Raw genomic sequence first — 15,493 nt, 5'->3', positions numbered from 1 at the left:
TGAAGTAGAATGCTGTTTAATTTCCATGTGTTTGTATAGTTTCCAGAGTTTCGTTCGTTATTAATTTCTAGTTTTACTCCATTGTGGTCTGAGAAGATACATGGGATAATTCCAATTTTTTTGAATTTATTGAGACTTGATTTGTGACCTAATATGTGATCTATCCTGGAGAATGATCCATGTGCTGATGAGAAAAATGAATATTCTGAGGTTGTTGGATGGAATGTTCTGTAGATATCTGCCAATTCCAATTGGTCTAGAGTCTTGTTTAGATCTTGTGTTTCTCTACTGATTCTTTGCCTAGATGATCTGTCTAATATTGACAGCGGGGTGTTCAGGTCCCCTGCTATTATGATATTAGTCTCTATTTCCTTTTTTATATCTAATAGAGCTTGTTTTATAAATCTGGCTGCTCCAACATTGGGTGCGTACATATTTATGATTGTTATGTCTTCTTGATGGATCAGTCCTTTTATCATTAAGTAGTGTCCCTCATTGTCTCTTTTTATGGTTTTTAGTTTAAAGTCTATTTTGTCAGATATAAGAATAGCTACTCCAGCTCGTTTTTCTTTTCTGTTTGCATGGTAAATCTTTTTCCATCCTTTCACTCTTAGTCTATGTGAGTCTTTATGGGTGAGGTGGGTCTCTTGCAGGCAGCATATAGTTGGGTCCTCCTTTTTGATCCAGTCAGCCAGTCTGTGTCTTTTGATTAGGGAATTTAAGCCTTTTACATTAAGAGTTGTTATTGAAAGGTGTTGATTTATTCCTAGCATTTTATTGGTTGTTTGGTTGTCTTAGGTGTCTTTTGTTCCTTGCTTTCTGATTTACTGTTTGGTTTCTGTTTTTGTTGGTTCCTTAGGTTGTAGATAGCGTTTTTGTTTGTTTGTTTTCTCTTCATGAATGCCATTTTTATTATACCAGTGGGTCTTGATTTTTCTTGGGTTTTTATGGCAGTGGTAGTTATTTTTCAGGAACCAAACCCAGTACTCCCTTGAGGATTTCTTGTAAGGGTGGTCGTGTGGTAGTGAACTCCCACAGTTTTTGTTTGTCTGAGAAATATACTATTTGCCCTTCATTTCGGAAGGATATCCTTGCAGGGTAGAGTATTCTTGGGTGGCAATCTTTGTCTTTTAGTGTTTTGAATGTATCATCCCATTCCTTTCTAGCTTTTAGGGTTTGTGATGAAAAGTCTGATGTTAGCCTGATTGGGGCTCCCTTATAGGTGATTTGATGCTTCTCTCTTGCAGCTTTTAAGTTTCTCTCTTTGTCTCTGAGTTTTGCCCATTTGACTATAACATGTCTTGGAGAGGCCTTTTTGGGTTGAATACGTTTGGAGATCGTTGTTCTTCCTGGATCTGAAGATCTGTGATTTTTCCTATACCTGGGAAGTTTTCTGCCACTATTTTGTTGAATATGTTTTCAATGGAATCTCCATTTTCCTCCCCTTCTGGAATACCCATGACTCAGATATTTGAGCGCTTAAGGTTGTCTGATATCTCTCTCAGACTTTCTTCAATGTCTTTGATTCTTTTTTCTTTCTTTTTTTTTTTTTGTCTGCTTGTGTTATTTCAAACAGCCCATCTTCAAGTTCAGAGGTTCTCTCCTCAGCTTCGACAGGCCTGCTGGTTAAACTCTCTGTTGTGTTTTTATTATGCTGAATAACTTCTTCAGTTCAGCAAGTTCTGCTACATTTTTTTCAGGACATTGATTTCCTTGTACATTTCCTCTTTCAGGTCCTGTATACTTTTCCTTGTTTCATCATGATGTCTACCTGAGTTTTCTTGTATCTCATTCAGTTTCCTTAGAATTATCACTCGAAATTCCTTGTCAGTCATTTCAAGGGCTTCTTGTTCTATAGGATCTAGAGTTTGAGATTTATTAACTTTTGGTGGTGTACTTTCTTGATTTTTTGTATTTCTGGTATCTTTTTTTTGATGTTTATTCATTGTGGCGGGGGGTTTCACAGTCCACCGGTTTGAGACTATTGACTAACTAAGATGTTGCTGTGGTTGCCAATTTGGCATGGCTACCTCCGTGACTGCTCAGTTGGCCTCTTAGTGCCTTGTGTGTGTGGTTGCCTTGGGTCTTGGGCCTCTCCAGGGAGCCATCTCTCTGGTCAGCTTGGACTCTGCTGGGCTGCTGGATCACGGGGCGGTACCGCAGGGTGTGTGGTCTCTGCTGAGCTTCCACTTCCCGTGAAGGACTTCTCCCTGTTCTGTGCCCTCTGGCCCGGGCTGCTGGATCATGCAGTGGCAGCCGCACAGGGTGTGTGGTTTCTGTCGAGTCTCCGCCTCCCTAGCCGGATGTCTCCCCGCTCTGTGCGCACTAGGCTGGGCTGCTGGATCTTGCAGTGGCGGCCCCACAGGGTGTGTGTTTTCTGCCAAGTCTCCGCCTCCCTAGCCTGGCGTCTCCCCGCTCTGTGCACACTGGGCTGGGCTGGGACGTGTCTTCTGCAACCCTCGTCTATCAGCCGGGTCTTCAAGACCCTGCTCGGCACCGCCTCGCCCCGGAAGTCTACCAGGTTTCTGCTAGGCGCAGATGACCCGTCGCTCTGGGTGCCTTTGTAGCACTGTGTAGATCTTTCTCGGGACTTATCACCTTCCTCCAGGTATGGCGGTTATTTGTGTACTTGTCTTATCTCCCACACCAGAGCGTGAGCTCCTCAGGGAGGAGCCCGCAGCACACGGTTTACCTTTGAATCCCCCCGGCACGGACTGACTCCGGTGCCCGCCCGCAGTCAGCTCTCTGGCAGGTTCAAGCGAACTCGGGAACTCTCCAACCACACTATTCCTAACCAGAAATCAGTTAGGCGTTTTTCCAAACTGGTGGCCGCAGAGATGGTATCTGCCTCCCGGTAACAGGAAGTTTACCGGGGGCTGGAGCCCAGGGTGCAGTGGAGTGACAGTCAGCCCGCCCGTACTTCCTTGCCCTCCTGACACTGGCCGGGGATGCCCCACACCACCAGCCCCACCAGAGAACCGTGGAGGGAGTGGGAGGGGAGGCCCCGGGAAGCCCTGCGCCAGGGCAAGCAAGTGGGAAGGCTCAGTGAAGAGCCGAGCTGGGCGAGGAGGACAGGCTTGGCTGAGCTGGGCCGGAGCCAGCACCACCTGAGAAAATGGAGGCAGCCCTGGGGCCGGTGAGTGGCCCGGTGGGGCAGGTGGAAGCCAGGCGGGCGACCGCCCCCCGAGCAGGGCCAGGTGGGGGGTCACTCACAGGGCTGGGCCGGGCCAGGTGGCTCCCTCTCTGCCTCCACGTTGTCGCCGTCCCCATCCTCGGCCGCCGCCGCCTCGGGCTGCTCACTTGGTCCCGCGGCGCGGCTCGGGCGCTCCCAGGAATCTTCTTTAATCTGGCCTGAAACCTCGAATCCTGAATAGGGCAGCTGGCCACCTTCAGTGCGGCCCCAGCTTCTGGGATCCTGGCAGCATCAACCGCAGCCCCGGTGCCGTGTTCCCTGTTTAGAGACTCGCTTTTGCAGCTAAGAAACAGTTCTTTTCCTGCTCCACACTTCAAAGCTGTTGCCTGTAAACGAGGCAGCCTCTCCCGTTTCGGTCTGGCACTCCCTTCTCTCCAAACCCACACGCCTCCCGCTCCATGCTGGTGGCGCAGCTGCTCCTGCTGCCACTGCCACCGCTGCCGCCACCCGCAGCCTTGTATTTTAATAGTAAATTAGCAGAATATAAAATGCACTCAGAGCTCTTGCTAACAGAATCCTATGCAATGGCTAAATCACTTTGGATTGCAAAAGCTAAGAGGGGATAAAATAAAGGGTATTGATAGGCATAATCAAAACCCTAAAACAGAGCTGCTCTGAGTTTGACTACTAGACCTTCACAAAATGAACTCAAGTCACGTGAACAGATGTCCAACTTTTCTCGCAACTGTTTCCAGGCTGAAAAACTCTTGACATTTCTAGAGGTAATTTGCATTCAACTGTAGATGGAGTTTTGGGGTGACATAGCTCTTGATTTTTCCTGGGGAAGTAAATATCATTTCAGTTATTAGATATAGGTTTTAATAGATTTATGCTAAAGGAACTGACAAATTGGTTAACATAGGTAGAGAGTAAATGCCATAAATTGATTATTAGCAAGTATAATCTGACCTATTAAAGTCTGACTGAAGCTGTCTATATTGAAAAATTTACCTTGAACTGAGATGGAGGAAAAGGAAGGGAAACTTTACCTGTTGTAAAATAACAATTTGTTTTGGGGGGGGAAAAAAACAGAGAGAAAGAGAGAAGGAGAAAGAATTTCAGAGTGTGTGGACGTCTCATTCTTTCTGAAACAATTAACAAACTCTCGTGGGCTGACTTATGTCCCCTCACCCCTCCAAGTTCATGTGTTGAAGCCGTAACCCCCAGTCTCTCAGAATGTGACTGTATTTGGAGATAGAGCCTTTAAAGAGGTAATTAAGGTTAAATGATATCATAAGGGTGGGGCCCTAATCCAGCAGGATTGGTGTCCCTTTAAGACGTGGAAGAGACACCAGGGGCACGGGCACTGAAGAAAGACCATGTGAGGACACTGTGAGGTGATGCCACCTACAAACCGAGGAGAGAGGCCTCGGGAGAAACCAAGCCTGCCAACATGGTGATCGTGGACCTCTGGCCTCCACTCTGTGACAAGATAAACGTCTGTTGTTTAAGTCACCTGGTCTATAGTATTTTGTATTATTATTATTATTTGTAGTATTTTGTAGTATTTGGCAGCGCTGTAAACTAAGACACAAACCTAAGATTGAGGAGATGGACATTTTTCCCTTTATCAAAGTGGACTCCATTTCCTGGAATGCCTCAGAACATACTGACATGGTAAAATATAATTTTAAATATTTTATCTCAAAGGGGAAAGCATCCAAACCCACCATCCAAACATCCTTTATATAACACAACTTTCCAGTTTCTGCCTGACCCCACAGCCCTGGGCAGGTGAGAGCCGGTTCCCTTCTCAGCTGCCGGTTTCCAACTCCTTCCCGCATACGTATCATCCCTCACTGAGCAGTTGTAGCCACTGTATTTGTTACGTCTGTCTCCCAGGTGGACTGTGACCTCTTGGGGGCAGAGACGCTGTTTTAATCAGATTTTTACTCTTTCCCAGAAAATGGCAGGTGGTTTGACCCCTTCTGCAGCCTTCCTGAGGAGCACTTGTCAGTGAGGACAAGCGAAGGGACCACGTCTTCTCTTTCCATGCGACTCCACTTTGCTTTTATGCTGATCAAAAGGGAGGGCGGGGCTGGAGTTGGGGATGGTGTTAATTCTGCGACAAGTCCACGGCTCTGGTCAGTGATCAGTTTCCAGAATCCCCACTCGATGGGATCTCTGGTTTTGCCTGAAGAAAGCTTCTGCTTCCACACACTCTGTCTGGCTGTGGCTGGAGTCTGGGGACCCTCTCAGTGCATGGGGAGTGCTGCCGCCTTTGTCACAACCCAGTCGGGGGCTTAGAGAAACCCCTCAGTGGAAGTTCACCTAGCTCTTTTGAGTGGGGAAGCAGTCACCTGGCCAGACTTTCATTCTAGGAGGGATCTTTGGTAGAGTGCAGGGAATTCTGTTGTTCACAGAGCACACTGTAATAGATCACCTAATTTTTTTTAGGAAAACATTTTAGGGGCAAGCAGCATTACAATGAGTCAATGCCACCCCACACAGCACTACATGTGGCACACGGGTTCTTTCTGTTCTCAGAGGCCTCTATCCAGTCAGTGTTTCTCATAAGGATTGTAAAGGTTTTATCCTTGTAGGAAAATGTCAAATAGGAAGAAACATCCCTCTCGGAAGCTTCCTGCTGAGCGTGTGGAGCTGGGCTGTGTGGACGCCCACACTAACTCCACTCCAGAAATACATCTCCCAAATGCGGGGTTAGGGTACCCCTTACCCAGACAGGGTTTGGGGACCTGAAGCCCCCTTTTGACCCAGCAGCATCCTTTCTCACGTCAGATGTGCCTCAGACTAATTGCTCCTTTAGAGCTTTCCTCGTGCACTTGAGTTTTGGTCCTGTCTTCCCCAGGCCACCTCACCAACCACATAGCTCTGCACCGTCCCTTATGAGGTCAAGTGGCCATTCCAGTCACTTGTTAGAACTGGCAGCCATGGGCTCCTGCCGAGGGGGAAGCTCAACCAACCAAGGCCCAGGGAGCCCAGAGAACCGAGACGCGCCTTCTGTCACAACTCTACTACCTGGTGCACACCGGCGAACCAGAACCTCAAGATCACACGGGTGGTAGAATTTCCAAAAGTCAAAGTTCCACCTTAGCTGTGGGGCTGTATCATTACCACCGACATAAGGCCCTCTGAACCCACTCTCCCACTGCCCCGAGAACACAGTTTTCCAGTCCTGCTAGTGGGAACAGGCTTCTTGGGAGCTCTGGCTATAGTTCCTTCCAGGCCTTCTGCATGGTTTATTTCCTGGGCCCAGGTGGCTCCCTCATGCGCATGTGCTGATCAGTCCTCAGCTGCACTCTCAAGGGGACTCTCTGCTCGCCTCTGGCTTCTCTCTGTGTGCAGCTCTCTCTTCTCTGATGCTCTGTCTGGGGAGCTCCAGCCATCCCAGTCTCCCTGGACCCTCAGCTCCCTATCCTCAACTCAGGGTACCCACCAGGCCAACTTGGTTCCATGGTTCTTGCCCTCAGTGACATGGGCCCCCATCATTTGCTTCTGCACCCCGTTCTCCAGCCAGATAACATTGCTTATCCCTGCCTGTGGGGGGCGCTACTTGAATCTTTATAACAATCCTCTGAGGTAGGTATTATTATTCTCATTTTAGAGATGAGGAAACTCAGTCTCAGGAATATCAATATGTTGCCCAAGGTCATCCAGCTCATGGTGGCAAAGCCAGGATTTGAGCTCAGGTTTATCTAATCCTGAACATTCTTAGCCACTTTGCTCCATCTTCTCCAGCTCAGCAGGGTGGTGGGAGAGGCACATTATCAATGGGACAGGAGTACAAGGTACTCTTTGTACTTGGGAAATAATCACTCATGGCTGTTTGGGCCATTGACCAGGAAATATGATGCCAGTCCCTAGTCTACGTCTTCTTTATCAGGCTGCCATGCACAACCGTTTGGGTCGTGTACAGCACAAATGCCACCACCAGAATATACAGCATTTTGGTAAAATCTATCACATTTCAAAATACATACACCTTTGACCTCATAATTTCACTTCTAGCAATTTTTTCTACAGATATATTCACAAATATGTGTAGGTTTACATTTTAAGGATATATCTAGTGTATTCGTTTCCTGTGGCTGCTGTAACAAATTACCACAAATTCTGTGGCTTAAAATAATAGAAATTCATTCTCTCACAGTTCTGGATGGAAGAAGTCCAAAATCAGTATCACTGGGCCAAAATCAAGGTGACTGCAGGTCCACACTCTCTCTGGAGGCTCTAGGGGAGAATGCTTCCTTGTTTCTTGCAGCTTCTGGTGGCTGCCAGCATTCCAATCTCTGACTCCATCTTCACATGACCCTCTCTCTCTCTCTCTCTGTGTGTGTGTGTGTATCTTCTCTTCTGTCTTTATCAAATCCCTCTCTGCCTCCCTCTTATAAGAACACTTATAAGTTCTATAAGTGGCAAGATTGTGGTCTGGAGGTGCCCAGGGTGTGTTCCTCCCACAGAAAAGGACCAAAACAACTAACAGAAAGCTAAATACTGATGGGAGCATTGGTGGAAGAGCATAGGAGTGCAGCAGGAGACTGTTGAGATCACTATGGATCATGAAAACCCAGGATGGTGGCATAGAGAGGAGAGAGAGGCTTCCAGCCTCAGCTGCCACATCTCTGATCCTGGGATTGGTGCAGGAAGAATTTTTCCTTGCGGCAAAAAGGTAGGCAGGGGGCCCACACTCACCCCCATCCTCACCACAGAGGCCTGCAGATCCTTTGGCAGGACAAGCCTGGAGCCAAGTGTGGGGAGCTTCCTAGAAACACACTGCATCACTCTAGAACACTAGCACACACTAGTGTCACATGGGCCCCCATCATGGCCCCCCATGCATCCCCTGCCTCCCACCCTTGTGACCCAAGCCCATGCAGGGTGGCGCCATCTTGAAACTGGAGCCCTTAAAAGAGTGTGCCCTGCCTGGGGATAGTAGCCAGAGTGTTTTCCCAGCCTTCAGGCTCTGCCCTCCATCCAGTGTGCACTCACAGGAGAGGCTATAACACTCTGATCCTGGCAGCATGAAGCCAGTGCTCACGGGGGCTGTGACGCTGTTCTGCAGTCTGGGAAGCCAATCCTAGTCCTGCTGAAATGATGCACCCCCACGTTCCTGGCCAGAGATCGACAGGCAGACCCTCCTCAGGCGGACCATCCCCCTTTCCTCCCCCTATTTCCCTCCATACTTAGTTGGATGCACCTGAGCCCCCAACCGGGAAAAACAGCTCATGGGTCTCTATCATAACAAATATGCCCTCAGGCTAGTGGAAATAAAGTGCATCCATCTGTCCCAGAGAAGTGGCCAGGCAATTCCATCCTGAACTGTTCCTTCTAGCAGCCTTGCCAACAGACCCAGAGGTGGCTGCACAGCCCCTCCCTGCAGGTCTGCCTGATGTCCTTGTCCAGTTCCTAAGAAGTGGCTCAGCAGCTCTACCCTTGACAATCCAGCTCCTGAACTGCAGAGGAAAGCATGACCTTGCATTGGGCCCCAAGACCTGGCACAGCAGAAGGGCCACTGGCAGACCCACACTTAGCTAGCTGAGCCAAAGTGCACCCACACCTTTGGCTCAGAGAAACAGCTCAGCGTCATGTCCCTGAAAGACCCACCACTGCTTTGAACCATTGTATGCACATGCATCTGAGTGAGAATGGCTGACATGCCCATGGCCCACCCCTGGTCAGACAAGCAGATGGTGATCCTGCCACTGGTAACCAGTCCCAGAGACCCCAACATGCCATACATCCACACCCCCAGCCTGAGAACCAATCCAGCAACCACATCCCCAGTGAGCCGACTCCCAAGATGACTGGCCCACAGTTTGCATGTGCATACCCTGGCCTGTGAAGCAAACCAGCAATCCCTCCCCCAGCGAAGCTGTGCCACCACTGCCACAAACCTCCAAACCACTGAGTCACTTACAGACACAGAAAAAGTGGATTACAACTGAAGAAACTACAGAGTCTAACACTGCTGCATCCTTCTAGAGCAAAGCCACTCTATTCAATTGGCACCTTAGGAGGAGTTTGCAGGTATAAGTCTTTCCCTTGCAAGCCACTCCATAAACTCAAAGAGGTGACTGTTCTACCAGATGTACACACATCAATGCAGGGAAACATGAAATATGAAAAAAACAAGGTAACAGGAAACCACCAAAAAACAAAATAATGCTCCAGTAATTGATCCCAAAGATTCAGAAGTTGCTGACTTGTCAGAAAAGGAATTCAAATTAATGATCTTAAGGAAATTCACTGAGATACAAGAGAATACAGACAAACAGTTCAATGAAATCAGAAAAACAATCCACAATCTGTATGAGAAATTTAACAAAGACGTACCATTTAAAAAATCAAGCAGAAATCTTGGAATTTAAGAATTCATTGAATGTAATTTTAAAAACACATCTGAGAGTCTCAACAACAGACTAGATCAAGCAGAAGAAAGACTTCCTGATCTTGAAGATGGCAGTTTTGAAATAACATAGGAAGGAAAAAAAAAAAAAAAAAGAATAAAGAACAACACTTGTGATTACATTTTAGGGCCCATCCAGATAATCCAGGATCATCTCACCATTTCTTTTCCATATTAAGGTAACATTTACAGCTTCCAGGGTTTAGGACCTGATATCTTTGGGAGGTCACCATTCAGCCTACTGCACTTAGCAACTTTATATCAGCAAGAGATTGGAAACATCCCAAATGCCCATCAGAGGGGATTGGAAGAATAAATTATCATACATCTACCCAACTGAACACTTTGTAGCCACTTAACAGGAGTAAGGCCGTAATATGTAGACTGACTGGGCAGAGAATATCAAGGTACAAAGCTGTGTTTATACACTCTACCATTTATTTTAAAGGGGAACTATATACATACGAGGGTACTTCAAAATGTTCATGGAAAGATTCAAATTATCTTTCACTTCTATTTTTCCATAAACTTTTCGAAATACCCTCTTATATGCCCGTATACTCATAGAACATTTGTGCAAAATCACAAGAAACTGGTAACAGTGGCTGCTTGTGGTTAAAAATACAGGGATCTGGGGGTGCGATGGGACAGAGTTATGCTTCACCGCATGGTCTTTTGCACCTTTTGAAGTGCACCTGTTCAAATAAATACAAAAGCCAGGTGTAGTACACCCACGTGCATAGCAGCGTTATTCACAATGGCTCAGATGTGGAAGCAACCCAAGTGTCCATCCACGGATGAGTGAGCAAACAAAATGCGGCACGTCCATACAATGGGATATCATTCAGCCTTACAGACAAAGGAAGTTCGGACACGTGTTACAGCATGGATGAACCTTGAGGACACTGTGCTAAGCGAAATTAACCACACAAAAGGACAAATACGGCACGATTCCCTTTATGTGAGGTACCTAGAGCAGTCAAGTTCGCAGACACTGAACATAGAACGGAACAGGGGCTCAGGACAGGGGAAACGGCGAGTTAGTGTTTAATGAGTAAAGAGTTTTAGTTTGGGAAGAGAAAAAAAGTTCTGGAGATGGACGGTGGTGATGGTCGCACAGGAACGTGAACGTACAGAATTCCACTGGACTCTATATTTTAAAATGGTTAAGACAGCGAATTTCATGTATACTTTACCATACAAAAAATTTTTGTTAATTTTGTCAGCTGTAGAAGTATAGTAAACAACATGGAAGGGTAGTTGTAATATATTGTTGCTCTAAGTTAGTAGCTTACCAAAATATGTAAATATGTTCTCATTTATGTAATAAATAAATAAAATGGCATATTTAAAAATCCTGTCTTGGGGGCCTGCCCGTGGCTCACTGGGGAGAGTGCGGTGCTGATAACACCAAGGCCGCGGGTTCGGATCCTATATAGGGATGGCCAGTCAGTTCACTGGCTGAGTGTGGTGCTGACAACACCAAGCCAAGGGTTCAGATCCCCTTATCAGTCATCTTTTAGAAAAATAAATAAATAAACATCCTCTCTTGACACGCTCCCCACCATGCATCCTTCTTTAGCTGTCGCCTCACTTCTCTGCTTCCCTTTATAGAAAAGCCCTTTAAAAAGGGCTTATGCTGGGAGTGGCACATGTAGGCAACCCGAATGCTCTTCACACAAAATCTATGTCAAGAGATTTTGGATGAATAATTTTTTGGCAGTTGGGCAGGTGGTGATCATTGGTCCCAGCACCCTAAAAAAAAAAAAGAATGAATGAAAGAAAGAAAAAACCCTTAAGAGAGTTATCCACACCTGCTGCCCCATCCTGTTTTCTCTTGAACCTTCTCCAGCTGGGCGCTTGTCCACACTGCCTCTTATAAGTGGCTCTGGTCGAGGCCACCGCTGACTTTCATATTGGCAGACCCAGCAGTTATTCCTCAATGTGTGCTCTCAGCAGCACTGATGTGGCCAGGCACCTCCCTCCCACAGACGGATGCCTTCTTGGCTCTCCTCCCACCTCCCCGGTCTCAGTGCCCCCACCTCTAAGTGGCAACATGCTCAGGGACTCAGTCCTCCACACGCTTCCTCAACTGCACTCTCTCCATAGGGGATCCCATGGCTTTATGTCCTATCACTATGCTGACAATTCCCAGACTGACCTCTGCCCTGTGTTCCACACTAGCACGTCCACTGGGCACTTGGCCTCTCTACTTGGATTTCTACTCCAAATGGAAATTTTAAAATGTATGCAGCCAAACTCTTGCTCCACCCCCCTGCTAAACCTGCTCCTTTGGTAGTGGTCATGCCCATCTTCTGGAGGCCCCCTGATTCCTCTTTTACTCACACCCCACTTCTGATTCTTCAGCAAGTCCTGTCATCTCTACATTCCAAATATACATGGGATCCACCCACTTCCTCCATATAGTAGTCAGCTTGGGCTGCAATAACAAAATACCATAGGCAGGGTGCTGTAAACAGCAGACCTTTATTTCCCACATTTGTGGAGGCTGGAAGATCAAAGCGCCAACTGATTCAGTTCCTGGTGAGGGCTCTCTTCCTGGCTTGCAGACAGCTGCCTTCTCGCTTTGGCCTCACATAGTGGAGAGAGAGTGAGCTCTGGTCTCTTCCTCTTCATATAAAGGTACTAATCTCATTATAGGGGCTCTGCCCTCGTGACCTTGTCTAAACCTAATCACCCCCCCCAAAGGCCTCCTAATACCATCAACCTGGGGGTCAGATATTCAGTGTGTGAATTAGGGAGGAACACGAGCATCCAGTCCAGAGCACCCACCTCCACTGCTGCTGTCCTGTCATGAGCTGCTGTCATCTCTCAGGCAGCCTCTGGCTGGTTCTCCTGCTGCCACCCTTGTCCCTCTACACAGTCCACTCCAACAGCAGGGAGCCAACCCTTAGAGACCAAAGCCAGGTCATCTCACACCTCTGTTCAGAGCCTCCAATGGCTTCCCACCTTACTCAGTCCTAGTGAGTTGAATGGTGGATCCCCCAAAGATGTACCTAATCCCTTGAGCTTATGCATGGGGTACACACTAAAAAGAAAATCCATATTGGGGCTGGCCAGTTAGCTCAGCTGGTTAGAGTATGGCATTATATCACCAAGGTCAAGGGTTCAGACCCCCTCCTACTGGACAGTGGCCAAAAAAAAAAAAAAAAATCCATACTGGGTAAAGGACTAGTATCTGACGTATATAAAGAACTCTTAGGGCCGGCCCGTGGCTCACTCGGGAGAGTGTGGTGCTGAGAACACCAAGGCCCCGGGTTCGGATCCCATATACGGATGGCCGGTTCGCTCACTGGCTGAGCGTGGTGCTCACAACACCAAGTCAAGGGTTAAGATCCCCTTACCGGTCATCTTTAAAAAAAAAAAAAAAAAAAAAAAAGAACTCTTAGAATTCAACAATAAGAAAACCTGATTTAAAATGAGCAAAAGATCTGAACAGAAGATCTGAACAGACACCTCATCAAAGAAGTTATAAAGATGGCAAATAAAAACATTTATTGAATGAATAAAGGAATAGGATTTCATAAGCTAGGACACTTTCTAATTTCACAAGGACCTTGTCTGGTCCTTTGATACTCCAGTTTCTACATACCATACCCCTCTATGGGCTCCGCATCTTGCACAACCAATACCCCACATTGATTTCATTTGCTCTGTTTTCCATTGTTGCTCTTCTGTGTTGGGTTTTCCCACAGTCGCTTCACTGCAGGGTGGAAAGGGCTGCAGGCTTCATCCTACTAGGACAACCTCAGGCGATGGAACATGGGGCATGCACACATATGCACAAGTGCACACAGACATGCATGCATATACACACACACAAGCACACACAGATACAGATGCTCACGCACATGCACAAAGGCACATACATGCATGCATGCACACACATGCACAAGTACATGCACACATACTCACGTGCACATAGGCACATACACATGCATGCACACACACAGGCACATGTGTTTTGTTTGTCCTGCAAACAGTGAATGATTCTGCTGCAAGGAGCAAATGAGCAAATGAAAGGGTGAAGCCCTGTGTATGCAGCTCCAGTGTGGGGTGCCCCATGAGCACGGGAAAGCAGTGCTAGGGCTCAGAGGCGATAAGGACTGGAATTTGAAGGTGCTGATGGATCTCCCCACCAACCCTGTGAAAGCATCCTGTGTGAAATCCAGGCACATCTTCATGCTGGAATCAGGGGAGGAGCTGAAGCTGAAACAGATGACAGCTGTGCTTGGAAAGGAGAATTTAAGCAGTCCCCCCTTACCCCTTGGTGACAAAAGTGTGAATCTGTGGTCCCTGTGAGCTGTCAGCAGAAAGAGGCACAATGGGATCAGGGAGGAGCAGGTGGACTGTACCCTTCCAGAGCCCAAGTAGGCCAGCCTGGGCAGGCCCCAGGAGCCCGGCCATCTCTACAACTGCCACACTCCCTTTTCTTTCTTCTAGGGTCACATTCCTGGGAGCACTGAGTATGTCAACCTGACATTTCATACTTCAGCCATCCAAGCACAGAAAAGGGCATTATCCTAGGCTGAAAAGGTGTATTTTATATTCACGCACTTGACTTTCAAGACCCTGAATGAATTTTGCTGAAATAAATATTCACCTTTGGGTTTAGTCCAAGTATGTGAAGTTCTAGTCCCAAGAGTCTTTTCTCTTTCTTTCTTTTTAAAAGAATATTAAAAGTGACTGAAAAGAGGGATTTAGAAATGAATGGCTATTTTTCAACATGTCTCATAAAATGAAAAGGAGTAAATGCTATAATATTTCTTAGAGAAAACGGATTTAAAAAAAATGAGATTTAGAACCTAGGGGCCATTCATTGCAATGTGAGACAAATGTCCTTGCAGGTCTCAGTATTCAAACCAGAGCAGTCACAGAGAGGTGAGAATTAGGGTGATCACCCATCCCAGATTGCCCGGGGTCACTACCCTGGTGGTAGCACTGACTGTCCTGCATTGCAGAAAACCTGTCTGTCCCTGGCAAACCAGGATGGTTTGCCACCCTCGTGAAGATGACGGCAGCTGTGAGAAGTGCTCCCAAACCCCACTCAAACCAGCCCAGGTGACCACATTTCTCCACCGATTTGACTTCATCTTGCATCTACATCACAAATACAGATATTGGTGAGGGCTGGAGAAATTACACCTTGTTTCCCACCCCCAGTTCTAAACTAACTGGGAACCACCTGTCACCTTCAGGACTGAGAAAGCTGACAATGGCTGAGACCAGGGCTGAGTTGTGTGGCAACAGAAGGCTTCTTAGATAAGCCCCAGAATGAGACCCAGACCGCTGTGGACGACCGCTGGCCACTCAGATTGTAAGCTGCTGGAGGCAGGGGCTTTTCCTTCCTCGTGTTAGTATTACTAGTGCCTGGCCTGGTCCCAAACCCAAAGGAGCCCTTAATAAGTAGCTGCTGTACTGGAAGGAACTATCATGGTAAAAATGCGAAAAAGAGTGTGTGCATGTGCATGCATGTGTGCATATGTCATGCATATGTGTGTGTGTGTGCACGTGTGTGTGTGCACAGGTACCCATCCTCTACCTGCCCCCTTGTGCCATCTTTAGGTACTTGTGCATCAACAGGTCTCCCCAGAGCTCACAGAGTTAGCTGCTGTGGCTGGGCATGGTCAACATTCTGTGCCTGACCCTGTCGCCCAGACCAGTTGAGAGCTGCATGCAGAGGCTGCTCTGCGGACCACACCTCCTCCTAGTGGCTTTGCAGCCACCATCACATGGAGGTGCTTCTGGAACACTTTCCAAGCGTTTATCAGACAGCCAGACCACCCATTCCCAGCCTCCCCAGGCCAAGGCTGAGGTGTGCCTGCTGAGTGTTCCTCTCCCCCGCTGTGCTTCCTCCAGCCTGCTGAGTGCAGCACCCACTTGCCAGAGCCCGCGGTTAAACACTTGGGGAT

General features: G+C 47.4%; 1 non-coding gene across 1 annotated transcript; it reads left to right on the top strand.

Annotated features, from left to right (window-relative positions):
* Positions 1 to 11,185: 11,185 nt before the first annotated feature.
* LOC134365834 (U11 spliceosomal RNA) lies at positions 11,186 to 11,318 on the top strand. Its single transcript, XR_010022186.1, has one exon. It is a non-coding gene; the product is annotated as a U11 spliceosomal RNA (small nuclear RNA).
* Positions 11,319 to 15,493: the final 4,175 nt, after the last annotated feature.

Source organism: Cynocephalus volans, chromosome 1 (assembly GCF_027409185.1).
Source record: "Cynocephalus volans isolate mCynVol1 chromosome 1, mCynVol1.pri, whole genome shotgun sequence".
In the NCBI taxonomy this organism is placed as follows: domain Eukaryota; kingdom Metazoa; phylum Chordata; class Mammalia; order Dermoptera; family Cynocephalidae; genus Cynocephalus; species Cynocephalus volans.
The sequence above is the reverse complement of the archived record's forward strand: the minus strand, read 5'-3'. Positions and strand labels throughout refer to the sequence as shown.